At 39.6% G+C, this 27861-nt stretch overlaps 1 protein-coding gene across 7 annotated transcripts in view; it reads right to left on the bottom strand.

The window, feature by feature from the left end:
* RAD51B (RAD51 paralog B) overlaps positions 1-27861 on the bottom strand; it is a 619901-nt gene that overhangs the window by 332753 nt on the left and 259287 nt on the right. Inside the window, exon 9 of one of the 7 annotated variants that reach the window (XM_070796752.1) lies at positions 236-27690. The exons of the other annotated variants lie outside the window; for them this stretch is intronic. The gene's annotated coding sequence lies outside the window, so the exon portion shown is untranslated. Of the gene's footprint in view, positions 1-235; positions 27691-27861 lie in introns of those variants that run through there. 7 annotated transcript variants of the gene reach the window in all.

Genomic DNA, 27861 nt, shown 5'->3' with positions numbered 1-27861 from the left:
CCCTCTCCAGTGTTCTTGCCTGGAGAATCCCAGGCCCGGGGGAGCCTGGTGGGCTGCCCTATATGGGGTCGCACAGAGTCGGACATGACTGAAGTGACTTAGCAGCAGCAGCAGCAGCAGCAAGTAAGTATATAAGACATTTTATTAAATATATTTTAAATAAAATTGGTTGCCTAAACAAAACTTTACGTGTGATTCATAATTTAAGTATAACACATATAAATAAAACGTATACTGCTGCTAAGTCACTTCAGTCGTGTCCGACTCTGTGTGACCCCACAGACGGCAGCCCACCAGGCTCCCCCATCCCTGGGATTCCCCAGGCAAGAACACTGGAGTGGGTTGCCATTTCCTTCTCCAATGCAGGAAAGTGAAAAGTGAAAGTGAAGTCGCTCAGTCGTGTCCGACTCTTAGCGACCCCATGAACTACAGCCTACCAGGCTCCTCCGTCCATGGGATTTTCCAGGCAAGAGTACTGGAGTGGGGTGCCATTGTATAACAACTACTAATAAAGCTACTACAACATTTGTATACTATATGTGAAGCGGCATAACAGCAGCTAGAGTGTGATCACTTGAGATGTATAATATAAATTCTAAAGAAAGCACAAAAAACAAATAAAGTATTATAGGTAACAAGACAATAAAGGATATAAAATGGTATCATAAAAAATACTTAATCCAAAGGAAGATGGGATACATTAATGTACAAAACTTAATTGCTTCCTTATATACTGGTGGGCTTTCCTGGTGGCTCATCTGGTAAAGAATGCGCCTGCAATGTGGGAGACCTGTGTTTGATCCCTGGGTTGGGAAGATCCCCTGCAGAAGAGAATGGCAATCCATTCCAGTATTCTTGCCTGGAAAATCCCATGGACAGAGGAGCCTGGCAGACTATAGCCCATGGGGTTGCAAAGAGTGAGACATGACTGAGCGACTATTACTCACTCACTCACACCGGCAATGAACAATTAGAATTTGAAATTAGAAACACAACACCATTTATACTGCCACTGAAAGAGAAAGGGAGAGAAATACTTAGGTATAAATACTTAGGATCTATATGAGGAAACTATAACACTCTGATGACATAACTCAAAGAAGATCTAAATAAATGGAGAGACATTCCATGGATAGGAAGACCCAATATTCTCAATACTCTTCCTCAAATCCCCATAAGTTGCCTTATGGATAAGGACAAATTGATAATAAAGCTTATAAAGAAAGGCAAAAGACCCATAGTAGTCCACACAATACAGAAGAAAAACAAAACCAGAGGACTGAAATGACCTGACTTCAAGACTTACTGTAAAGCTACAGTAATCTAGGCAGTGTGCCATCAGTGAAAGAACAGATAACTAGATCAATGGAAAAGAATAGAGAGCTTATAAATAGACTCACATATAGTTAACTGAATTTTGACAAAGGAGCAAAAGGCAATTCAATGTAGAAGGATCATCTTTTCAACAAACGGTGCTAGAACAGTCAAACACCCACATTTTAAAAAATGAATTTAGACACTTAGCTTACACTCTTTACAAAAATTAGCTCAAAGTGGATGATAGGACTAAATATAAAATACAAAGTCATAGAACTCTGGAAGGTAAAATAATATAGGAGAAAAGCTAGGTGACTTTGAGCTTGGCAATGAGTTTTCTGGATATAACAGCAAAAGTGCTCTCCATGAAAGAAAAAATTGTCAAGCTGGACTTCACTAAAATTGAAAATTTCTGCTTAGCAAAAGACACTGTTAAGAGAATGAAATGGCTTGTCTGACTGAGACAAAAACCTTACAAAATGCTTAGTGATAAAGGATTCATATCCAAAACACACAAGGGACTCAAACAACCTTTAAACAATCTGATTTAAAAACGGGTAAAAGATTTGACTAGACCTCTTACCAAATAAGACACACAAGTGACAAATAAGTATTTATTTAGCAGATGCTCAACCTCATATGTCATTAGGGAATTGAAAATTCAAACAATAATGAGATATCACGGTACATCTATTAGAATGGATAAGATGCAAAGCTCTGACATTATCAAATGCTGGCAAGCATGTGAAGCAACAGGAACTCTATTTCATTGCTGGTAGAAATGCAAAAAGGTATATATAGCCACTCTGGAATAGTTTGTCAGTTTTTTATAAAACTTAACACACATCATCCTGTGATTGAACCATTATACTCCTGGGAATTTATCCATGAAAAAAAAACAAAACAAAAAACAGCATACCTCTGATTTGTGGCCAAGTGTTCATAGTAGCTTTAATTATAATATCCAAAAACTGGAAAAGAACCCCAAACATCCATCACTAGGTGACTGGATAAGTAAATTGTGTTATATGAATACAATGGAATACTACTCAAAATGAGTAAAATAGTGACACATGCAACATCATGGATAAATCTCAAAATAATTAAGCTGAGTGGAAAAGCTAGACCAAAAGAGTTTACCCTAAATGATTCTGTTTATATAAAACTCTAGAAAATGCAAACTATAGTGACAAAAACAGATGAGTGGTTTGCTTGAAGAGGGTAAGGTGGGGAAGGATGAGAGAAATGGATTAAAACAGCCACAGAGAAACTTTTGGGGATGATGGATACATTCATTATCCTGACTGTGGTGATGACTTCATGGGTGTATACATATGTTAAATCTTTTTGAATTGCATTAAAGATGTGCTGCCTACTGTCGATTATGATTCAATAGAGCTGTTAAAAATTTTTAACACTCGCATTTTTAGTCTCGTTTGACTCTTTACTCACAGTAATTCCTTCCTGTTGCGCTTTCTCCACAATAGCCAGTTGTTTCAAATATAAAGAAATACTTCCTCATTCACCACTAAATAAAAAAATATTTAATGAAAACCTAATGTATGTTAAGTCAGTGGACCGGGCGCTTGAAGGGGATACAATTGGACAATACAGGGATAGATGTCAGGTGACAAGGGATAAGCAACACCATTGATGATGAAGTGTAGTTCATGTTGCCAGACTATAAAAAACCTCAGAAAATAATTAAACGGGAAGGTAAATTTTAGATCACAAAGAGCTCTTCCAGAAAGTCTTAAAAAAAAAAAAAAAACGATAAGGTTAATATGTCAGAATTTCACAAATACAGAAGTCAAACACACATTCTTAAAGTTAAATTCTTTTAGACTCGTCTCATTTATTAAATTGCAATATAATAAATCCCAAGGAAAGGACATAATATTAGGGAGGAGCTAATTCTAAACAGTGGATTACAGAAATATTTTTCTCATCATATGTCCTTTGTGTGAAAATCAAGGAAACAATATAGGCCCGGTATCATCTAATTGAACTATTTCTGCGTTTATAGACTTCAGTTGATTGTACTAAAATTTATCAACTTTGGCACGCTCCCCTTAAGGGTCAGGAATCTCTGGCTGTTATGCCTCAAGTGGAATAAGTCTCCTGGAGAAATTCTTTTGCTACCACAACTATTTCAGTGCGGTTCTAAGTGGTGAGTCCCAATGCTTGCCAAATTCCTCTGGTTTGATCCCATCTGGATGAACCCAAACTAGAGCAAAATAGCACCTTCTACTTCCTGCTCATATTTGGTTATAATATTCCTCCAAACTCTTGTCTACTTTTAAGAAACTGCCAGGCTAAGGCTTTTAACCTAACATATGACACTGGACAGGAACATGCACAAGGAATATCCATTCTGCTCTCTACCACTCCTGCACTTTCACTTTCTCCTTACTGAAAAAGCAATTTAAAAAAACCATCTACACTTCTATGTATCTAATCATAGTTACGGACCAAATTACATGGATTTGTAAGGACCTAAGCAATGAAGGGTTCCATATGGAGGAAAGTAAATAGTGTTTCTTTCTAGTTGCACTTAATTTCTCTAAAATCTAAGCCAAAGCTCTTTATCCCAAGCCCTCTCTTTATTAAAGAAGCAAAATTCTTTCTGTCTAGTTTCTCAAGGTCCTTCCATCCACTTCAAACTTAAGTGCATTCCAGTCAGCCAACGACATCAATGCAACCCAAGAGGCCCTCAACTGAAATTCCCCTGAATCACTCCTTCTGAAGCTTCCAAACCTTCTTTTGTTGCTTCTGGCCTTTGCTAATTCAGTCTTAGCTTTTGTTTCCTAACTCATTCCTCCTCTCCATGCCATAGGGTTCAACAAGAACAACAATAAAAACATAGATTTACTTCCTTTTAACATAATGATCTTGGACCCCTTTATGTTGAACATAACTTCAGCCTATTCTCCAAACAGGTACGTATAATTTCACATCAAAGCTGTTCATCACACAGTTCTCTGAGTTTCAGGATAACAGTAAATATTTCAAGTTTCTCAGAAATATGAATATAACATTCCATATAGCTTATATTCTAGATTTATACCCTAGTGTTTATCTAAATGAAAACCAGGGGCCAAACCCAAGGATGCTCCAGATGTCTTCCTAAGTTAAGTTCAACTTGCACAAAAATTTTTGGACAAGATACACTGCAGCTAAGTACAGATGAAAGCCATAAAGAAAAGGGAAATACATGAATCACTGTCATGGTATAAATAACTTTCAGGAATTCATTTCCAGACAATACACCCCATTCATATTTTAATGCTAAATTTAGGAGAATATTGAAGAAGTGATGCTCAGACTCGCTAATTATAATATACCTATTTTAATAAATTGTTATTTACATATATGATACAACATTTCCCTATGATAGGTAGAGTTTTATAATAATAATTTGTTGAACACATGTATAACAGGCACATTATATAGATCAGATAATGCAATATTCATAATAACTCTGAACTATTACTGCTGCTGCTGCTGCTGCTGCTGCTAAGTCGCTTCAGTCGTGTCCGACTCTGTGTGACCCCATAGACAGCTTCCCATATCACAGAAGAAGAAACAGAGTCCCTAAAAACTTATTACTTGCCCAATTTACCCTCTGCCCTTTCCAGGAGGATTCACTCCCTGGCTGTTGAAGCAGTTATTACTGGTCTAGTGATTTGGAAAATTCCTGACACATGGAGTCTGGAGTAGTATAATGGAAAAATACTTGTGAGCCTAAGCTCTGGCAGGTATGTGACCTTGGCCTAATCCTGTTCCTTTTGTAGGCTTCTTCTCATCTATGGAATGAAGTCTGGGTAGTTAACATCTAAGGGCCCTTCTAGCACGAATGCTTTATCAAACTATAGCTCTATGAATTATAGACAACACAAAAATGTGGACTGGATGAAAGGATGAATGAGAAAAGGGTTAACTGGGCATAAGAAACAATATCATCAAGTAAGTCCAGGACTGAGAAAAAGACATAGAACTGAAAGAAAATGGCTTTGTAATATTGGTATTATATTCCCAACATGAATGGAAAGACTTTACATAGTTCCTACAAAGCTAAACAGAATCCTATCACCAAAGGATTTTATCAAATAGACTCACCTATTTAAATTTAACATACCTAACATTTAAATTTGGAGAAGGCAATGGCACCTCACTCCAGTACTCTTGCCTGGAAAACCCCATGGACGGAGGAGCCTGGTGGGCTGCAGTCCATGGGGTCGCAAAGAGTCGGACACGAGTGAGCGACTTCCCTTTCACTTTTCACTTTCATGCATTGGAGAAGGAAATGGCCACCCTCTCCAGTATTCTTGCCTGGAGAATCCCAGGGACGGGGGAGCCTGGTGGGCTGCCCTGTATGGGGTCGCACAGAGTCGGACACGACTGAAGAGACTTAGCTTAGCAGCAACATTTAAATTCCTTGAAATAAAATACAAAAATCATACAAATACAGACACATTTTTAGTTTTGCTTTTTACCCTAGCTTCTGAAAACTATGTAAAGTTCTTCTTATATAACCAACAGTGTGAATTGGTTCTGCCAAGTAGGAGGCAAGATAGTTGATGGCATTTCCAGAGTGGCAGAGAACAATCCATTGGACCTAAAAAAGCTCTCCTTATCAGCAAAAGATGACTGTGAGGCGGTTTTGCTGTGTTTTGCTTTCAATATTCAGGCCAGGAAGGTCAGTCTGTGCATGCTGAAATGATTTAAAACCTTCATGACTTCTTATATTCAGCCAAGATTCTTCAAGCAGATTTCCTGACTCTTGCTCAGTTTTCTAAAATGATGAGAACCAAGTGTCTCTTTGCTCATTCACCATCACTAAGAGCCAGCATGAGGTGTATGCAGACAAGCTCAATGGGAAAACACCAAAAGCCAGAGGTGAAAGAACACCAAAGCTAGCCACCCCCACAACTGGGGCTGGATGGACAGCGACCAGCCAAGAGCTCTCTGGGCCTTGGGAAACCTAATGGCTTGGGATACACGATACACTGTCAGAGATGAGAAGTGGTCAAATTTCTAGGCTTGTAAGCTCTGGCTATCCAACTCAAGCTCTCCTGATAGATAAATATGTTTTATGTGGAAAAAAGGCAAAAAAAAGAAGAAGATGGGCAGAGAACCTGAGACAAACCAAACCTTCCATAAGATGTTCGCAGACAAAAAGCCTGAGGAATGCAGAGGGAGGAAAAATCTCCCCCAAAGAGAGGAGAGGAAAAAATTAAAGCCATCAGTTCTGACATTTGCCAAAGAAGGAGCGTGAGAACACTGCTCAAGCTGCCTATAAACCAGGTAAAAGTGACTGTGGGTTCTGAAAGAGTCCACACACCCTGACAACGCCCACTGCCAAGGCTACCACCTCTGGGCCTTCACTGACAACTACAGCTGCTCTCCAAAGCCCCAGAAAGCAGCAGGCAGAATACAGTGACAGCTGGAAGAAGGGGATTAGGCAAGAAGTTGGCATAAATAGAAATATAGCCAAAATGCACAAATATGAAGGGAGAGAGACAATTTTCCTGTGTGGTTTGTGTGTGTGGTGTGGGGGTAGCTCAAAATAAGAGTGAGCCAAAGTTCTGGCCTTGATTGCCTGGAGGCTTTGGCAGTCTCAGCTTTTCTCATGCGGGCCAGGAAATGGAGCTTTCAGCTGTCTGCTTCAATGTTCTCAATGTCACCATTTTCGTGTTCGGCCCCTGGCTCGTTTGCATTTTTTTCTTCTTTTGGGGATTAGCACATGTGTGTAGACAAAATCCATTTTGGTTATTCAAGACTCTGTCATTTCCGCCCAAACCTTATTTGTCAACTAAGGACTTCAAGAAGTCCTGACAGTATAATACAAACTATAGAGTAAGATGATCTGCAAGGGGCCTTAAGACCATCTAATGCACTCTGATTTTACAGATGGGGAAACGAAGAGTACCTAAGGAAAGCAGGGTGACCTGCTGAAATTATACTAATATTTAGAGAGCAGCAAAAGTCAGGACAAATATCCAGTTCTCCCATTCCATCCAGTCAGTGCCCTCCCTGTCCACAAATATCGGTGTTCCTTTAGGACTCCATCTCAGACAAAATACTAATCTTCCCCCACCAAACCTTTTTATTTAAAAAAATTTTTTTCAAGCCCTTTTTAAAAGAGAACTTGATATGAACTGTGATATATTCTCTCTGTTTACTTATTTTAAAATTGCATATAAGTTTTGTAAGTAACTATCCAAAATGTTAGGTCTTAAGGAAAAGAGACTTGGAGACATATAACTAACTGCAGTCAGAAAAAAGACTAACCTAAAACCAAGCAGAATATCTTTCTTTGTTTTAGGAGATGGATCCAAAAAATATAAACAAATGGGACCTACTTAAAATTAGAAGCTTTCATACTGCAATGGAAGCCATATATAAAACAAAAAGAGAACCTACTTAATAGGAGAAAATATTAGCAAATAATATGACTGATAAGAGGTTTCATATATACATATATATACTTATATTTGTATATATAATATTCAACATATATATCCATATGTGGAGATATATATGTCCAGCATATATAAACAGCTCATACAACTCAACATTATAAAACACCCCATACGACCCAATTAAAAAATGGGCAGAAGAACGGAATTGACATTTTTTCCAAAGAGGACATGCAGATGGCCAACAGACACATGAAAAGATGAGTCAGTTTCCTAATCAACAGGGAAATGCAAATCAAAAACAAAACGAGTTGTTACCTCATACCTGTAAGAATGGCCATCATCAAAAAGAACACAAGTAACAAAAGTTGGCAAGGATATGGAGAAATGGGACTTTCTATTGGTGGGAATCTGAACTGTTGTAGCCACAGTGGAAAATGCTATGGAGGTTCTAAAAAAAACTAAAAACAGAACTATCATATGACCCAGTAATTCCACTCCTAGGTATATATCTGGGGGAAAAAAAAACACTAATTCAAAAAGATACATGCGCCTCAATGTTCACAGTAGCATTATTTACAACTGTCAAGACATGGAAGCAACCTAACTGTCCATCAACAAGTGAGTGGATAAAGAAGATGTGGTATGCATATATATACACACACACACAAACGGACACACATATATAACATATAGTAGAATTTTTCCCTTCTTGCCAAAACAAATAATTTCTGATGTTGAGAAAAATCACATTCTCAGAAAAAAGTAACCAACCTTTAAAGGCTTTAAAGGTTCCGATTCTGATAAGGAGTTTGTGAGTGTGGAGGGATGGGTGGAAATATGGCCCCTTGGCATCCACAGGGAATTAGTTCCAGGACATCCTGTGCAGACACCGAAATCCTCAAATGTTCAAGTCCCTTATATAAAATGGCTCAGTACGGTTGGCCCTCCACATCCACAAGTTCCGCATCTGGGGATACGCAGGGCCCACTGAATATCAGTTTACAAGTACATAACAAAGCAGTCGATCGTCTTTTCTCAGATTTGTTTTTGAGAAAAAAATTTTTGTTCAGTACTATGGAAACCATGTTAAAATGACATTAAAACGTAAAAACAAAAATGCCTCCCTTTGCTGCATCTACTGTAAGAATGAAGTCAATTCTCAACAGACTGTCGACATTCCAGAAAATGTCCACATCACGCTGAACATAGACGGTAACCATCACCACATGGTTACTGTGAAGGGCCCCAGAGGCACCCTGCAGCGGGGCTTCAGTCACGTCAATGTAGACCTCAGTTGCCCTTGGAGGGAAAAGAGGCTCTGGATTGGCAAATAGTGGGAAACACGAAGAACTGGCTGTAGTTGGCACCATCTGCAGTTTTATACAGGACACCAACGAGGGCATTACAGGGGTTGTTATGGTCGTTAAGGTGAAGCCTGTACGTGCCCACCTCCCAGCTGACATCCTTATTCAGAAGAGGTCACTTACAGCGGGGGGAAGAAGGGAGAGGGGATGAATTGAGAGAGTAGCACTCAAATACATACATTACCATATTAAAATAGATAGCCAGCGGGAAGTTGCTGTATGACACAGGGAGCTCAATCAGGTATTCTGTAATAACCTAGAGGGGTGGGATGAAGTAGGGGGTAGGAGGGAGGTTTAAGAGGGAGGGGACATATATATACCTATGGCTGATTCACCTTGTTGTATGGCAGAAACCAACGTAACACTGGAAAGCAATTATCCCCCAATTAAAAATTTAAAAACAATTTTTTTTAAAGCGGTCTCTTGTTGAACTCTACAATGTCCTGGGTGGGAAAAAAACATGGAAAAAATATCCACAGGGTATCTCAAGTCTAGAAACATGAGTTAATTCTTGAAGGAAACTATATTGAACTTATGTCAAATTCAGCTGCTTTGATTTAGCAAGTCACAAAGGTTAAAACCAGCCTTCCTGGGCAGCTCAGCTGGTAAAGAATCCACCTGCAATGCAGGAGGCTCCAGTTCGATTCCTGGGTTAGGAAGATCCCTTGTAGAGGGGACAGGCTACCTACTCCAGCATTCTTGGATTTCTCTGGTGGCTTAGGTGGTAAAGAGTCTGCCCACAGTGTGGGAGACCCGAGTTCAATCCCTGGGTTAAGAAGATCCCCTGGAGAAGGAAATGGCAACCCATTCCAGTATTCTTGCCTGGAGAGAATTCCATGGACAGAGGAGCCTGGCAGGCTACAGTCCATGGGGTCACAAAGAGTCGAACATGACTGAGCAACTTCACTTTCACTTTTTTCATGATTCCTAAGACCTATCTGTGATATTTTAAAGATGTAATAAATGCCCTCTATTTTGGGGGCTGGGGGGCTGGAGACTTCAATAACTAGCTAAATTAACTAACTTTCCTTCCTTCTGTATATTTAACAGATATCCTAGTGCTTATTCTACTTGAGGTTTTAACTTAGGGAAATTTTTCAGTAAGAGAGTTCCTTATCTAGGCCACTAATTCTAGGAGTGGATTTGTCTTCTTGGAATTGAGACAACCCAGGTTGCATGAATGGGTCTACTCTCTCTGGCACTGTGAAGACTGCCTCCTCAAAGGGACTGGGCTTGGATTTTGGTACAGTGATGGGGGTGCCCATTGCCGGCTTTGCTTGGGACAATCCAGGTTTATTCCCATTGTCCCGGAGTAATTATTAGTAGAGCCCTTTCACTCTCCCAAGTATCCAGTTTGGACAGTAAGTTATATGGTTTTGACAATGTCTTGCATGAGTAGTGCTAGCATTCTGCTTCTTCCCACTGTGTGGACAGGTCTAAAAGAAGCCACGCTGGGTTTTGTTTACAAAGTAATATTTCTCCAAATTCTTCTCCTTAAAGAAAGCCAATCATGGAAGAAAAGTCCTCCTGATCTCCTGGTCTCTATATCTACTTTTCCTTTCTTGACACCTCTATACGACAGCACGGGCTACTTGTTCTCTTGTTACTCACCTAGTTCAGAATTTGAACTACAAGGTGTCACTTAAACCAAATATCTCAAATTGGTTGGAATATAACCTATTGATCAAGGGCTACAAATTAACCAGACTGGGTTAACCGCTAGGCTAATAAAACACTAGGCAAAAGCTAGCACATAGATTTACCCCATCATCAGAAATGGGGGCAACTCAGTAAGACAAGAGCCTTTTTTGAAAAGGTATTAAATCTCCCTGTGAGCATGGCAGGGGGTATGAAAAGGAATGGAAAAGAAGCACCATAAATTCTGAATAGTGAACCTTGAAACTGACGCGCATTTGGCTTTGCATACCCCAGTGGCAGAGAAACCTCAGCAGTTATCCAGTGCTTTTAGAGAGTAGGGTAAAATTATAAGAACATTTTTATGAGTTGTGGCTGGCAAGCCCTAGCCTGTTAAAACTCTTTAAAAACCAATGCCTTGGTGGAGGTAACATTTACTGTTTACTGTAGCTCTGGTTGTTAGGGGTTACTGCTAAGGTCCCAGTTTTCCATGACATCAGCAGCATTCCAAGGGAAGTGTGTGTCAGTGACTTTCAGTAATGACTCCCTTTTCCAAATGTTCAAAGCTTCTGCCAAGCTGCCCTACACCTGCACACCAGCTGAGTCGGAGGAAAAGGAAAAGCAAGATGGATTAAGTGGGATTTTTGTCTGGGTTCCTTAATGAGACTAAAGACATTCTTCCTTCAGTGTTTGGTTTAGTGTGATAAATGGATGCCAAGCCCTTTAGGAGTAACATGACTCATCCTTAACTTTTCCTAAACCAATTTGACTATCTCTCAAGACTTCTCGCTATCATATTCTGAATTAGTCTTTCGAGACTTTTCTTCTCGTGGGAGAAGTGCAGGGCTTAGTGAGAAGATCACCATGGCATGCCAGCGCTCTGGGAGGGATTCCGAAGGAGGCATCTGCTACTCACCAGATTAGCAGAAAACAGAAGCAGTGAAGTGACATTACTGTGTAGCTGCTGTAAGGAGCACCTGGCTTTCAACATTTTAAGCCAGATGTGTCCTCTCAAGGCAGCAGCAGACCTCACTCCAGAGTCTGTCCTCAGCAAAATGAGGATCTGGTTAACTTCATTCAAGGGTACCTACTGCCCACTCAAGAGGCTTGTGACTAGGTGCTGTGGCCAATACTAATTGTGTACTTACTTATATAAGATAGACTTTCTTTCCAAAAGGCATTTTTTTGACATGAAACTCATCGGTGTTCATGACAACCCTGAGAGGTGGCAAAATATTAGTTCAGGTGTGAGAAAGTGGGGGATGGGGTTGAGGAGAATCAAGTCCTTTTGCCAAGAGCAAGGCAGTAGGAGATCCCCCAGAGGCCTGGCCCCACACCTTCACCCCTATAGTAACTGGCCCCTTTCCAGGCTGGCTCCAGTCTGCCCAGGCTAACCTGCTCTTTTGTCCCAGTCAAAGAGCTTGTGAAAAACACAATTTGTTGTTAATGAGGCAAAGCTTGAAGCTAGCAAAGAAAAAATAAGAACAACCACGTATAAAGACACAGAGGAATGTCTTAAGTGTTTTGATAAGAATGATTTATGCATTCAGCATCTACTTCTATGAATGACACAAGATAGGAGATTCAATCCTTCCATATGTCAGTTTCCTCACCCATAAAAGCTATATCATGAAAAAATACCACAGATGTTTGGAAATTTTAATCATTAATATTTTAAACTGCATAGAGTTCTTCAAGGGAGAATCTCTGAAATGCGAAAAAGCACAACTGAGCAAGTAAGCGCACACACAGCCCTCTTTTATGGTATATAGCACAGTTCTAGAAGAAATTCCTTTACCTACTATATATTTGTCCTTAGAAGTGAAGTCTCTCAGTCGTGTCTGACTCTTAGCGACCACAGGAATAAATTCAAATGCTTTCAAGCGATTCTTAAAAGCGCCTACAATTTAATAAAGTAAAATCATCTTCATCTTTGCAGAAACAATGAGGATTATTTTTTTAAGCAGTAGGGGTGGCTTAGGGCAGCCACAGATAACATACTAACAAAAATGACTGTGCCTCATAATTTCTCTTAGATGTCCTCAAAAAGTGTTCAAACATGAAAAAATAGTGAAGGAATCATTCTCACTCAACCATAGGTTGCCTATGAAGATTGGAAAACACAAGTTTGGGCTCAATTCCTAAATTAAACTATAAAAGTCTGTCCAGTATAACCTCACCCTGAGTCCTGAGCCTGTTTCCTTGAATGATTTTTAAAGAGGGAATTTTACGATTATGACTTGTTAGCAAGAGATTGAGCTGTTATCCATAAGAAAACAAGTCTTTTTCAATTAACTTTCTGGTAGTTATCCCTGAGACTAAATTTCACAAATCATTCTCATAAATAAACAAATACACAAATTAGGAAGAGGGGGTGCTGGCACTGGGTATACCTAAAATGCTTAAATTCTAAGAAAAAAGAATTGGAAAAGAAAAATTTCTTTTCTTCCTGAAGATAAAAGATTTAATGAGTGACTAATTCCCCTCAGTAAAATTCCTTTGGTACTTGCCCTACTCTGAGCCACACTAATTTTGCCAGGAGCCTTTTCTGTTAAAAGATGTTGTTTTACAATGTTAAGCTACACACAAAAGCCATGTAACAAAACAGCAAAATATGCTTTTGATTTTGTTATGTTACCAACCTATACTTACCCAGAAACTCTAACTGCCAAGTGTCTTTTATCTAACACAGTCTGCGCCTTTCACCAGCCTCCCTTCCCCACATGAAGTATCAACGTCATTAAGAGTGGAAAACTGTGGGAATAAAAACCTTAGCCCTGGAAAAAAGTACGAAATGGGAATCTGCCTCCAGCTCTGCAGATTTTCAAACTTGTCCTGGCCTCTGGGGTCTGGAAGCTCAACTTCTGTGCCCAGAATATGGCTGGATGAGGAGGGCAGTCTCAAATCACACCCTGAGGGCTACGAACAGAACACACACTCCATACAGAACTCTAAAGAGGTTCAAGGGCTTGCGGGGCAGGGGAAGCCTTTCTCATTGGCCCTTGGTGATGTCATGCCCATGTCTCCAGGGCCCAGGAAATGCACCATGACTAATGGAGCGCCTCACTTGTGAATACACATTCCATCTCAGAGGAGCAACAGCAGGCAGGGTTTCAAGGCAACTAAGACCCAGTTAGAGAATGCCAGTCAGCGTGCACACAGAGAGCCTTCAGTTGTCCTGAAATAGATTCTTATTCACTTGCCTTGGAAAACCCCACAACAGCCTGTATCCCTGTGGCAGGAGAGTGGTCCTAAAACTGAGCTGTTTTGCCTCCTTTAAAAAAATTTTTTTTTTAATAAGTTTATTTTTGGCTGTGCTGGGTCTTTGTTGCTGCGCAGGCTTTTCTCTAGTTGCATGGGCTTCTTATTGTCTTATTGCAGAGCAGGGGTACTAGAGCTCACGGGCTTCCATAGTTGCGGTTCCCAGGCTCTAGAGCACAGGATCAGTAGTTGTGGCACATGGACTTAGTTGCTCCACAGCATGTGGGAACTTCCTGGACCAGGAATCAAACCCATGTCTTCTGCATTGGCAGGCAAATTCTTTACCACTGCGCCACCAGAGAAGCCACTGTTGTGTCTTATAAGTTACTCTCTTTAAGGAAAGAAAAATGATAACTAATACAGCACACATCCCTCCAGATTTCTATCGACAAACTTTCTCTGTAAAGGACCAGATAATACAAATAGCCATATGGTCTCTGTTGAAACACTCATTTCTGCCCTAGCAGTGCAAAAACAGCCATGAAACTGAAACTGTTAGCTGCTCAGTTGTGTCCGACTCTGCAACCCCATGAACTGTAGCCTGCCAGACTCCTCTGTCCATGGGATTTCCCAGGCAAGAACACTGGAGTGGGCTGCCATTTCCTTCTCCAGGTGATCTTCCCAACCCAGGGATCGAACCCAGGTCTCCGGCATTGTAGGCAGATTCTTTATCATCTGAGCCACCAGGGAAGCCATAGACAAGACCTAAATGAATAAGCATGACTGGGTTGCAGTAACACTTGATTCACAAAAACGCAGGCTGTATCAGCACTCTGGCCATAGTTTGCCGGCCTCTGTATTAAACAGTGAACCACTCATTCCTCTACCATAGTCCCAGGCCAAAGTATTCTCGAATAAGTGTGCAGCTACAGGAAAGGATGTGAAGGAGTTCCCACAATCTACCAGTGCAAGAAGAATCCAAAGACAGTTTAGAGAGAGGCAATTTGGCCCTTAGTTTCAGAAAGCAGGCTCTGAAGTCAAATGACTAGGTTACGAAGGCTGACTTTACTACTGCATTTAAGACCTTGGACAAGGTACTTTGTTCCTCTGAGCTTTGGTTTTTTCATCTGTAAAGTTAGGTTCCAAACTGTTCTTACTCAGTAGGGTTAATATGAAAACTTCAGTGAGATGATATGTGAGGAAAGTTCCGCCTGGTGCCTAGGATACTGGAGTGCTCAATTATTATCTTTCACTATTGCTAGACTGTTTTCTAGGCAACCCTAATTACTGCCCTTGACTGCAGTAGGTCAAAGTGAAGAGGCAGACTACCACATATGTTGGCACAGAGAACTTCTATCTAATTACATTAATATTTATTAATACTACCATCTTTAGTAGCTGCACAGAATTTCACAGGGAGTGTATCATAACTGAACCAAATTTCAATTGTTCAACATCCATTTATGGTCTGTTTGCCATTATAAACAATAGTATGATAAACATCCTTAAACATGTACATGTGAATACTTGTTTGAATTCTGTTCCTAGGGGGAAAAGGTTTGTACATTTTAAAGAACTTGAAATTATTCTGAAAATTGGCTCTGGAGGAAGAATATACCAATCCCAGGAAAGCAAGGCTTTCCTGATGGCACAGTGGTAAAGAATCCACCTGCCAATACAGGAGACTTGGGTTCACTCCTTGGGTTGGGAAGGTTCCCTGGGAAAGGAAATGGCAACCCACCCCAGCATTCCTGCCTGGAAATTGCCATGGACAGAGGAGCCTGGTGGGGTACAGCCCATGGGGTCGCAAAAGCAGCAGACACAACTGAGTGACTAAACAACAATTTCCATCAGCACTGCAAGAAAGGATCTGTTTGCTAACATTCTTGACAATACTAACTACTTTGTTTCAACATTGGAAAAACTAAGACCCAGAGAGGTTAAAGGACTTGCTCAATTTTAATGAAAAAAGCTTAATGTTTCCTTTGGCCTGCAATTTTATAAAATTTTCATAATTATTCTGATAATAGCCAATCTTCCCAGAACCCATATAATTAATTATTATTATTAAATAATGCCATTTTATGGCTGAGAGAGCTGGAGCCTAGAAGTTGACAAAGTAGCCAAAGTTCTCCAGATAAGGCAAAGGATACAGAAGAAAACGGACAAAATAGAAATAAACTTCATCCTACAATTGGGTCACACCTACAATACCACAACAACTCAGGCAAAATTTAGTTTAAAATCAGAAAACCGTTCTCAGAAACTAATTTAATTTCCCTGTATTTTGGCAAATAGCTAAGCCAAAGACCTTTTGTTTCTCTTTGCTGTTAAACTAATTAAGCCTATAAAACCAAATGTCCTTTTTTTCCCAGAGAAAAAACTTAAAACTCCCGAGCTTTTGACAAGACAGTCACAGATCTAGACATTTGTTAAGGCTGTTTTATTCACTCTACCTATTATCTTGCTTTTTTCTTAACACTTATCGCAATTTGAAATAGATTACTTGTTTGTAAAAACTAAGTTCCATGAGGGCAGGAACTTGTTCACTAGTCTGAGTCCTGTTTACTATCTTTTCAGTACCTAGAATAGTATGTGGAGCACAGCAAATAACTGATATTTACTGGATGTACCAGTGCCATCTATGCATTTCCCTGGCTGTACAACCTCCAAGGCAAAAAGGCTTTGGCATTATTATATTAATAAGAGCTGTCTTTATTCCCCGTTTACAGCACTGCAAATAAAACAGCATCCTAGTGGAGAAGAGGAGTTCCTCACCAGTTGAGTTCCTAGCCAACGATATCCCAATCCAACCCCCACTATCAATTACACCGTGCCACAGTGCTGGCATCCCATCATCTCACAACCTTACCTTTTCACCTACGAGAGGCTGCTACTGCTAGCATGCACACCTGTGTGCACTGGTTTTACTTATGTGGTTTATCTGTCTCCCAGAGAGCCTTCTTAGTGGGTCAGTAGTTCGACTGAAGTTCTAAAGACTAATGTATCATTGGTTCATTGTTTCATTTAAAGATGTGATGAACATGGTAGTTGACTACCCAAAATCCACTGTCTCAAATGACTGATCCAGCCCTATGTGGTTCAATATGGCATCCACTAGCCATATGTGGCTAAATTTAAAATAATTTTTAACATTCAGTTCCTCAGTTGCACTAGTGTTAGTTGCTCACTAACTGCCACGTGTGGTGAGTGGCTACTGTACTGAACAGCAAAAATACAAAACATTGCCATCACTACAGAAAGTTCTGTTGGATGGCATGGAGTCTAGTCAAACATGGTAATGCCATTCTCCTTGCCTGAAACTGATTTTCAAATGGGCCATGTAACAGAATTCTGGTCAATAAAACATATGGGGAAGTGTGTCAAGAGGCTTTTGGGGAAGGCTTCCTTATTCCTAAAAAAGGGGCACAAGAGTCTCTCTGCTGTCTTTGGATAATGTTGGTTTAAAATGTGATAGAAATGTTATAGCCATCTGAACATGAGGAGAGTCAATCTAGCAGCAAAGCCTCCCCACTAAAAGGCAGAGTAGAGGCATGGATGGAATAGGAGTTCTTAATGAAATCAATGAGCTGCTGAATTGTTGCCAACTCTGTATTCTCAACATGTGAGATAACAAGATGATAAATTCCCTTTTGTTAAGTCATTTGGAATAGAAGTTTTGTAACTTACAGCCAAATGCAACCTAATGATAGAGTTTTACTTGTATTTTTTTATTACTTTCTCATAAAAAGGGTTCTGATCGATCAGTGCAGTACTAAAAATCTACAAGGACTTTCCACTTTGATGTAGGTCCCAAAGTTCAGCTATAACAATGCAAAAGAATATCATCTGTCACAGATACGAACATCTTAGTTTCCTTCTCCCTCTGTTCTTAACTCTATTGATTCTATCACTTTGATATCCTATCAAATAACACAGAATTTAACGCAAAACTAAAATTTCAACTCAGAATGTTTCTTAACCAATTTTGATTTTTAACTAATACATTTTAGATGCTATTTTAGAATTTTCTCTATGTTTGGGCAAGTTACATTTAAGCCAGACTACAAATAGGTCACCCAGTTTATAGACAGGAAAAGTGTCCTATTTATAACATAAAATCAACATGGAATCATAATTTTTATAAATGATACAAGATCAAGATTTTTTAAAACATAGCTTATGCAGAAAGTATATTAACTGGTTCATTCAAATGGTATATGAACTGGCTCATTTAAATGGCTGGGCTTCATTTTATAGAATAAGGTGAATGGGAGCCTTTGAGATCTCATATTTAGAATCTTCAATCACGCTTAAGATAACTTAAGGCTCTGCCAAAAATTTCCTCCATTAGCAAAAAAGTAACTAAATATGAGGATTATCCTCCTCATAACAAATTTTCATGTGTATGCTTGTAAGTATTACTTGTTTGGCTTAGTTGTCATTTTAATGGAATGCAGCCACTCCCAAAGCATCAAAATCATTCACTGAAATTTGGACACACTGGATAAGTGGGAAAGATTCTGTAACAAGAGATGGGAAATAAGAACATTTAATTTAATCAATGAAACACTGACAAGCAACACAAGTCTATGATATTAAGAAATAAGAACAAATATTATAATACCAAGAAATAAGAACAAAAATGTAAACTCCATGAGGGCAGCACCTATGTGAATCTTGTTCCCCATCATAACCCTAAATCCAGCACAGTCCTGAGGTTCTGGTATGTCCTGCGGTATCTTAGACTGAGCAAATGGACTGTCCAGAGGAAAAGCCAAAAGACAAATGTGTATAACCAAAGCAATATTGAATGTGGCTGCATCTGCTGGTGTGTTTGGGACTGCGTGGAGAGAAAACTACTAGTAATGTGAAGTGTCTTTATTTGCAAAATCAGTGGTACAAGCAGAATTACATGTCCTCTCTCCAATCTGTAGTATCTTGCTTAAATTAAAAATGAAACTACCTCCTTAAAAGACTTGAATTTTCTTTTTCTTCATTAATTAAAATATCACTAAAGAAAAAAATAGGTGTTAGAGTAAAAAATTGTTAGTCACTCAGTCGTGTCCAACTCCTTGCAACCTCGTGGACTGTAGCCCACCAGTCTCTTCTGTCCATGGAATTCTCCAGGCAATAATACTGGAGTGCATTTCCATTTTCTTCTCAGGGAATCTTCCTGACCCAGGGATCAAAACCCAGGCCTCCTGCATTGCAGGCAGATTCTTTACCATCTGAACCACCAGGGAAGTCCACAATAGAGTCAAACACACAGGCATTCCAGTACATTTGAACATGTATACTATATGATTTTATTCATTTTAAATTTAACCATGTCTCAGCTTCTCAGCAGAAAAAGGAGAAGGTGGAGCAGGTAATTTACTAACTTAAAATTCTTTAGATCACTCACAAATATGCAAAATATATTCTTTCATTATTTAAAACAGAATCATCTTCATCAAAATTTAAAACTTGTGCTCTGCAAAAGACCAGGTTAAGAGGATGAAAAAACAATTAACAGTCTGATAGAAAACATCTGTAAACCACATATCCAACAAAGGACTTGTATGCAGACTATGGAAAGGATTCTCAAAATTCAACATTAAAAAATCAAACAGTTCAATTAGAAAATAAGCAAAAAGATATGCAGAGACAATCCAGCAAAGAAGATGCACAAATGGCAAGTAAGCACATGAGAAGATGTTCAATATCATTAGCTATTAGAAAAACATAAATTAAAAACATAACGAGGGACGTCCCTGGCAGCTAAGTAGTTAAAACTCTGCACTTCCAATGCATGGGGCATGGATTCAATTCCTAGTCAGGGAGCTGGGATCCCTCATGCCACACAGTTTGGCCAAAAAAAATATCAAACAATGAAATATAACTACACACCTATCAAAATGGCTAAAATTAAAATTTGTGATAACACCAATTGCTTAAGAGGACATGAATAACTAGAAGACTCATACACTGCTGGCAGGAACACAAAATGGAATAGCCACTCTGGAAATAGTTTGACAATACCTTTTAAAACTAAAAATGGATTTATCAAACAACCCAGATAAATACTCTCAGCCATATATCTTAAGAGAAAATAAAAGTTACATTTGGAAAATTGTACATGAATGTTCAAAGCAGCTTTATTCATAATAGCCCCCAAATAGAAACTAGCCAAATACCCTTAAAAGGGTAAACAGTTAAACTACAGTACATCCATACCACAGAATAATACTGAGCAATAAAAAACAATGAATTACATATCCACACAGCAATGTGGATGAACCTTAATGAAACCCTACTGAGCGAAAAAAGTCAGTCTCAGAATGGTACATGTGGAAGTTCCAGTTATATAACGTTTGTGACATAATCTAATTACAGATGTGGAGAGCAGGTTAGTGGTTGCCAGAGATGAGGGACTTGGGGATGGGTGTGGCTGTAGAGACCTTTATGGTAACGGTACAGTATTCTGATGGTGGTTAAACAAAGCTACACATGTGATTAAATGCAAAATTATATGTATGCACACACACAAATGAGTGCATATATAACATCTGTGAAAAATAAGTTCAGTGGATTTTACTGATTCACGTTTCCTGGTTTTGATATTGACTAGAGTCATGCAAAATGCTGACACTGGGGGAGGCTGGGTGAAGGGCACATGAGATTTCCCTGGACATTTCTTTGCATTTTCCTGTGAATCTATAATTATTTCAAAATGAAAAGTTTTTACAAAATCATCTTAAAACAAATAATTCAGAGTTAAGAGTGTTCTCGCCCTCTGAAGATAATTATGTGATTTTAAGTCCCTAAGGTCCATTGTTTTTAAACCTTTACATGACTCCTCCACTGGATGAAAGCCAAGTGAAAGTTGCTCAGTCATGTCTGATTCTTTGCAACCCCATGGACTACACAGTCCATGGAATTCTCCAGGCCAGAACACTGGCATGGGTAGCCAGCCTTTCCCTTCTCCAAGGGATTCCCAACCCAGGGACTGAACCCAGGTCTCCCGCATTGCGGGCGGATTCTTTACCGGCTGAGCCACAAGGGAAGCCCAAGAATGGGTAGCCTATCCCTTCTCCAGCGGATCTTCCTGAACCAGGAATCTATTCATTTTTAAATCATACAATATTTTCTCTGTTCTCAAACTAAAAAAAAAAAAAAAATTCTGGGTAAATATTTCCTGGTTTTCAACCAGAATAACTGTGGAACTGAAATACACAGAAAAAGAAAATCTCAGATACAACCCAAAACTAACACAGGACTGCTTTATTTAGAAAGCAGTTGGAATGTTTGTATCTCCAAGTTGGAAAGAATTTAGGGTTCTAAGTTCTTAGAAGTTAGGGTTCTAATAACTCCAGTTTAAATTTCCACCAACAGAAGTATCCTTTCTGTAATATCTCTGACTGATCCAACCTTTGTTTAAACAGATACAGTGACAGAGCAATGGATTCTTATTGTTTTACCTGCCCACCACATTCTTTTCAAACACAAGCACCCCTTTTTCTTCTGTGGTGAACTGCTTTGTCCCAATTGTGGTTCTACCAAGAGCCAAATTTCTCCCATACTCTGATTCAGTCCAGAGAAGATAGCTGACCACACTGAGCAACCTGACCCTGTGTGTGCCAAGTCGCTTCAGTCGTGCCTGACTCTTTGCAATGCTATGGACTATATAGCCTGCCAGGCTCCTGTCTGTGGGATTCTCCAGGCAAGAATACTGAAGTGGGTTGCCACATCCTCCTCCAGGGGATCTTCCCAACCCAGGAATCAAAGCTGTGTCTCTTATGCCTCCTGCATTGGCAGGCAGGTTCTTTACCACTAGCACCACCTGCGAAGCCCTCCTGTCCCTTAGCGCTGGTTGGTTTGCCCAGAGCTGGACATCTGGCCGAAGCTGGACCAGAGCCTTTCCGCAAGATTCTTCTCAAATGTGATAGAGAAAGAGAGCTTCTCTGCAGTGTTGTGAAATGTGAAACTCAGGCACTCAGCAACCATGTTTCACATGATGCACATGAGAGAGAGTCCGCAGAGGAAAAAAAAAAAAAAATGAAGCCAATACTCAGAGACAGCAAGTGATGGGAGAAACAGAAATAAGACCCGCTGCATCTGAGTCCTTGGTTCTAGTTTTTCTGAGACCCAGTGGGATGTCTGCCTTTCCCACAGTCTTTTGGCTGGTCAGTCCTTCCCTTGTTCACATGAGATAGTCATAGTATTTTTCTAATAATTTTCTCTTTCTACCAAGCTAATGCAAAACAAATTTCTGCTGCATGCAACCAAAAGGATCCTAATAAAAAATAAGAGGTCCATAACCTCACAATGCAGCCTATTAACAGCTCTGTTGGAATGTTCTTCCTCAAGTTAAAATCCAATAAGACCTCCTTGACATGCTAACCCTTGTCCTACATCTATACCAAGTCTCATCTCTTTTCAAAATATTCAAAGATCATGATCACATAACCTGTTGTGGAAAATTGCTACTTTTTGACTGCAGAGCATGCTTCCCTATATCAATAACAGAATCCCAATTCTTTGTGGGAAATTACCTCTCCCCTACTGAATGTAGCCTGGTAGGACTGTGAGTCAAGGTATCCTGCCTTCCTTTAGCCAAAGAGTGAGTACATGACCCAAGTTAGAATCCCTAGTTTTGAATCTTCACAAAAGTGCTGAAGGTTGCTGAGGACTGATGCCTCTGGCAATGAAGCCCTGAGGAACATGACCACCAGGGTAACTGAGACCTCTGCTGAGACCCCATTTTTTGGTAACCTGATTCTTCTATTTTCTCTGAGTCTATAAATTCCTTGACCCTCTTCCAATGAGGTATATTATTGTTAAAGTTACCTAGTTTATGCAATCAAAGACTCTTAACTGAAACATTCCCACCCCTCAAGTTCTCTTTTTACATTATGTAACTGAGCACCACAGAACTGATGCTTTTGAATTGTGTTTGAGAAGACTCTTGGGAGTCTCTTGGACAGCAAGGAGATCAAACCAGTCAGTCCTAAAGGAAGTCAATCCTGAATAGATACTGGAAGGACTGATGCTGAAGCTCCAATACTTGGGCCACCTAATGCGAAGAGCCAGCTCACTGGGAAAAACCCTGATGCTGGGAATGATTGAGAGCAAGAGGAGAAAGGGGAGACAGAGGATGGCTGGGTGGCATCACTGACTCAATGGATATGAATTTGAGCAAACTCCAGAAGATAGTGAAGGACAGGGAAGCCTGGTGTACTGCAGTTCATGGGGTCACAATGAGTCAGACATGACAGAGACTGAACAACAAGCCCAGTTTGTTAAAAATGTATTATTTTATGTGACGACTTCCAATCTCTAACCTGAATGATTCCCTCCTAAGTAAACTCATTTATCAAAAAATTTCTGAACAGTCAAAAAACAGGTGGCCTGGTCGTAGCAGAGATAGAATAATATTTCCACCTTTGGGCCAGACACATGCTTATGGAAATATCGTTCATGTAAAATTCCCTGTCACAAGTGTACGAGAATGATGGTACAGTTTGAGTTGATAGGGAATTAAAATTTTAGGTCTTTTTCATACTAATTTCTATAAAATTAAATATTTTCTGCCCTGAGTTACATAGTTGACTTTTAAAAACCTGAGTAACATTTCAGCTTGTTGGGATTATATAGTTCATTCTAGCCCAGTCTACAAAGGTTTACTATTGCCAGTGTTCTGACATGATTGTCACCGACTTTAGGAAAGAAAGCAAATAGAACTGAGCTTTATTCTCTTGCAATGCAAACCTATCCTGATCTAACAAAGGAATGAACTAAGAATAGTCCTATTATCAACTTTACTAAAGGAATATAAAAATTTTATATTTGAATATTTCAGTTATATTAAAAAATAAGCTAAGTGAGTGCCAAAGAATTGGTGCTTTTGTAATGCGGTGCTGGAGAAGACTCTCGAGAGTCCTTGGGACTCAAGGATATCAAATCAGTCAATCCTAAAGGAAATTAGTCCTGAATATTCATTGGAAGGACTGATGCTGAAGCTATAGTACTTTGGCCACCTGATGTGAACAGCCGACACAGTGAAAAAGACCCTGATGCTGGGAAAGATTGAAGGCAAGAGGAGAAGAGGGCAATAGAGGATGAGATGGTTGAATGGCATCACCGACACAATGGACATGAGTTTGAGCGAGCTCCAGGAGTTAGTGAAGAACAGGCAAGCTTGGCCTGCTGCAGTCCATGGGGTCGCAAAGAGATGGACATAACTTAGTGACTCAACAAAAACAACAAATGCGTATTAAAGGACCTCTAGGCCACTGATACCCTTTTTCCTAAGTGATGAAGAAAAACAATTAGGAAAACAGAAATAAAAGACACACATGCACAATTAGGAACATAGATGGTATTAAAAACCAGTAGATCACAAAGCTTTATGTATTAACTCTCAATCATATGCAGCTGCCGTGTACTTCTCCATCTTGGTGTTTTCAGGAATCTCCCAGGTAAGCGAAGAGAAGCTGTCACTGTTTCACCTTTTCTCATTTTATCTTCAGCGTCCTACTTCAGTTCGGAAACTTTATACTGCTCAGCAAGGCTTCAGCTAAAGAATCAACTCCAACAAAGAGATGTTGGGGAGACTGGCTAAAGAAAAATCAGTGGACGTTTTGTCCGAATTTCTGAGAACTTTTCCATTTTAATTTTAAGCATGGCTTAGTCTAGGATATGCTACATAATAAAACGTTTGAAGAACAAGTACAAATGTAAAGCAATAGAGAAGGGTGATCGCTAGGAAAGTAGGCTGGCTGCCCTGTCTGCTCCCCAACATCAGTTTCCATTTTGTTGAGTTTATTTTTATCCAGGATCTGAACTGAGGCTACGCAGTCTCAAACCCCCGTCTATTAAATGCAGTAAGAATGGGACCTTTTACTAAGATGAGATTCACATCAAATAAGATCACAGGAGCTAACAGATATAATCAGGATACTGATTTACTAATCATTTGAGTGAAATCAGTTACTACATAGACCAGGAACATTTGAGTCCATCGGTCTAGCATACTTTCTCCCTTGTAGGGATCCTCTATGGACCTGAGAGTGACCATCAGGAGCTGAGAGCAGGCCCCAACTTCGATTAGAGCTGACAGCAAAAAAAAAGACTTCAGTCCTATCACTTCAAGGGAATGATTCTTACCAATAACAGGAATGAGCTTGGAAAAGGACCCTGAGCTCCAGATGAGAATGTTGCCATCCAACACCTTGATTTCGGGCTGAATACAGAGAACTCAGGCATGCCGTTCCCTGTTTCTGACCTATAGGACCATGAGCTAACAGGTTGTTTTAAGCTGCTAAGTGTGCCACAGTTTAGTAATGTGTTATACAAATATAGAAAACGAATACACCTATAAACGCCTGATTCTCAAAATGTAGCTCCCCCAGCCAGCATCACTATCATCTAGGTACTTATTAGAAATGCAAATTCTTGGGCCAGAGGAATTTGGAGGGTAGGGTCCCACAATCTGTATTTTAACAAGCCCTCTAGCTAACACTGAAGTGTACGGCAGTCTAGGAACCACAGAAATACATGATGGTTAACGCACAGGAAACTTGACCTTGTGATCATCCATGCTTCAACAGCTGGCCAACATATTTTCTGACTGATACACTCTTTCTCTGGGATGTTAATACATGCTATTTAGTTTTGTAGTCATCTATTTTTGCCTTGGCATCATACTCTTTAAAACTGTTGTATAAATACCCACTGGGCTCCAGTACTTCTTGATTTGTAGTTTAACCTCTAAGGATAAACCTTACATTCATTACCTCATTAACTAAGAGGCACCTCACTGTTGTTGTTCCCCTAGGGCAGGGGTCCCCAACCCCCAGGACCAAATGCCTGAAGATCTGAGATGCAGCTGATGTAATAATAATATTAAAAAGTGCACAATAAGTGTAATATGCTTGAATCATCCTGAAACCACTCCCTTCACCTCTAGTCTGTGGAAAAATTGTCTTCCATAGAAATGATCCCTGGTACCAAAATGGTTGGGGATCACTGCCATGTGGTATCTACATCTAGCTCTCCAGTGAAAGAATAATACAGTGAACTTAAATCCTTACATCTTGGCTGTGTGTGTTACATTTTAGCCACCCAAAACTCAATTCATACAACTCTGATGGTCAGTTTTAGCAATAAGGACCTGGAAGTGAGCATCGTGCCTTACTAGATAAAGAAAACCCATAAAGCACAGTAGAAAGAGTCTTGGACTAGCTGCCAAAGGACTCAGGATCCAGTGAGGCTCTACCAGAGTCTAACTGTGTAATCCTAAGAAGTCAGTTAACATCCCAGAGTCTTTCTTTCTTTTTTTTTTTTTTAATTTTATTTTTAAACTTTACATAATTGTATTAGTTTTGCCAAATATCAAAATGAATCCGCCACAGGTATACATGTGTTCCCCATCCTGAACCCTCCTCCCACCTCCCTCCCCATACCGTCCCTCTGGGTCGTCCCAGTGCACTAGCCCCAAGCATCCACTATCGTGCATCGAACCTGGACTGGCAACTCGTTTCTTACATGATATTTTACATGTTTCAATGTCATTCTCCCAAATCTTCCCACCCTCTCCCTCTCCCACAGAGGCCATAAGACTGTTCTATACATCAGTGTCTCTTTTGCTGTCTCGTACACCGGGTTATTGTTACCATCTTTCTAAATTCCATATATATGTGTTAGTATACTGTATTGATGTTTTTCCTTCTGGCTTACTTCACTCTGTATAATAGGCTCCAGTTTCATCCCCTCATTAGAACTGATTCAAATGTATTCTTTTTAATGGCTGAGTAATACTCCATTGTGTATATGTACCATAGCTTTCTTATCCATTCATCTGCTGATGGACATCTAGGTTGCTTCCATGTCCTGGCTATTATAAACATTGCTGTGATGAACATTGGGGTACACGTGTCTCTTTCCCTTCTGGTTTCCTCAGTGTGTATGCCCAGCAGTGGGATTGCTGGATCATAAGGCAGTTCTATTTCCAGTTTTTTAAGGAATCTCCACACTGTTCTCCATAGTGGCTGTACTAGTTTGCATTCCCACCAACAGTGTAAGAGGGTTCCCTTTTCTCCACACCCTCTCCAGCATTTATTATTTGTAGACTTTTGGATCGCAGCCATTCTGACTGGTGTGAAATGGTACCTCATAGTGGTTTTGATTTGCATTTCTCTGATAATGAGTGATGTTGAGCATCTTTTCATGTGTTTGTTAGCCATCTGTATGTCTTCTTTGGAGAAATGTCTATTTAGTTCTTTGGCCCATTTTTTGATTGGGTCGTTTATTTTTCTGGAGTTGAACTGTAGGAGTTGCTTGTATATTTTTGAGATTAGTTGTTTGTCGGTTGCTTCATTTGCTATTATTTTCTCCCATTCTGAAGGCTGTCTTTTCACCTTGCTAATAGTTTCCTTTGATGTGCAGAAGCTTTTAAGGTTAATTAGGTCCCATTTGTTTATTTTTGCTTTTATTTCCAATATTCTGGGAGGTGGGTCATAGAGGATCCTGCTGTGATGTATGTCAGAGAGTGTTTTGCCTATGTTCTCCTCTAGGAGTTTTATAGTTTCTGGTCTTACATTTAGATCTTTAATCCATTTTGAGTTTATTTTTGAATACTTTCGAGCCTTTATTTCTTCATCTATAAAATGAAGCACAATGGATGGGCTCTAAGGTCTTCTGCAGCTAAATTATGTGTGGCTTTCTCATTCACAGATCATTCCTGCCGAGGCCAGACCAATGCCCTTGATGATAAAAGAAAGATATAAAGTAGTAAATAATATTGCAAGTTGCTTAATTTGCATAATATCTCACAAGAAGTAGAAAATGCTAGATATCTTTCCATCTGTAGGAAGCTATCTTTGGGAGTAAAGAGAAATTAATTTTCAATGACACGTTAACTTTTAGAGGCTTAT

This window comes from Bos indicus, chromosome 10, assembly GCF_029378745.1.
Source record: "Bos indicus isolate NIAB-ARS_2022 breed Sahiwal x Tharparkar chromosome 10, NIAB-ARS_B.indTharparkar_mat_pri_1.0, whole genome shotgun sequence".
Taxonomy (NCBI): domain Eukaryota; kingdom Metazoa; phylum Chordata; class Mammalia; order Artiodactyla; family Bovidae; genus Bos; species Bos indicus.
This window is presented reverse-complemented; position numbering and strand designations above follow the sequence as displayed.